The sequence below is a fragment of the Aplysia californica genome, unplaced genomic scaffold (genome assembly GCF_000002075.1).
Source record: "Aplysia californica isolate F4 #8 unplaced genomic scaffold, AplCal3.0 scaffold00582, whole genome shotgun sequence".
NCBI classification, from domain to species: Eukaryota; Metazoa; Mollusca; class Gastropoda; order Aplysiida; family Aplysiidae; genus Aplysia; species Aplysia californica.
Window position 1 is genome coordinate 136,637 of NW_004797852.1, and position 1,413 is coordinate 138,049.

Sequence of the window (1,413 nt, forward strand, 5' to 3'; positions counted from 1 at the left end):
TCACACACACACACACACACACACACACACACACACACACACACACACACACACACACACACACTCATAACTACATACAGAGAGAGTGGTTGAATGAAAAAGGGCTAATATGTCTTTGAGTATGCATGTGCGTTTGTGTTGAGCTCGCTTAAGTTGATCTTCGGTTAAGTTGATCTTTCTCGGGTCCCGGCACCTATTCTTCTTTACTGATCCCAATGGTTCAGTTGAACTTTGGTTGAGTTGATCTTTTTTCACTTCCCCGACGACATCAATCCACCCGTAGTCGACTGTATATATATATAACTACACGTATATGAGTCATTAAAAAAAGTCACATTTTTAAAATTTGTGATTCAAGACCTAATTCCTTGGACACCAATATGAAATATTGCTTAGAATTGCCATTGACTGTGTTCATGAACAGGATAAAATGTTCCTTGACCTTAAAATTTGGTTTTCAAAACTGCCCAAGTCATAGAAAAATTACAGCTCTTTTGTAAATCTTGCTCAGTAGGTAAAAAATGGCAAAATCCGCAACAAGTATATTTTGTTTTTAAAACATGCTTAGGGATTAAAGTCATGGCCCTAGGGATTAAATATTTCACAGCTGCACAGAGTATTGGACAGCAATACGGAGGCAAAAAAAAAAAAGATAGTGGTGCCGTCCTTGTCTTATATTTGTTAAATAACCCTTTATCTCCACATTTTGCTTTCAACTGGAACTATGGTCAGTTTAGCTGTTTGATACGTGTCACTCCTCCCTGCTATCTTCTATTCTTCCTGTTACTCTCAATTCCGTCTTGTTACTCAAAGATAAAAATTACAATCCAGGCACTGTGTTGAAAAGCACAAAGATGCCTTAAGAAAGTATAAAATCCAGAGCAAAAATTTAATTTTGTAGAGCTCAACATAAAAAACAAAAGGAAAATGAAGAAAAAAGGGCTTTCAATTCTGCAGGTGGATAAAGTGCACATTTAGGATTGTTTTCCTTCGGCCTGACAACTCAAGAATTTTGAACGATTTAAAAATATCGTAATCTAGAAAGAGATTTTTAAAAACCCAGAAACTTTTGTTGAATGACATAAGAGAACACATTAATATAGTTGACAAAAAGTTGACTTTTGTGATTATTCCTCTGAGAAACGAAACAAATCTGCGTAGCTGTCCTTCCCAACAGAAGTTCTGGAAGTTATATTTCGCGAGGCGAATTTTGTTTTCAGAGTATAGATCTAGACCTTCTTTATTTTTTAGATCTCTCAAGATTTATTGCTCCATTGCAGAAGAGTGTAAAAAATATAGTAGCCAATGACTTTCAGTTGATGTTAATGCACCGATCATTCCTTTTATCGAAAGGGGGTCAGCTAGTGTGACATATTTTGAAGAGAGAGAGAGAGAGAGAGAGAGAGAGAGAGA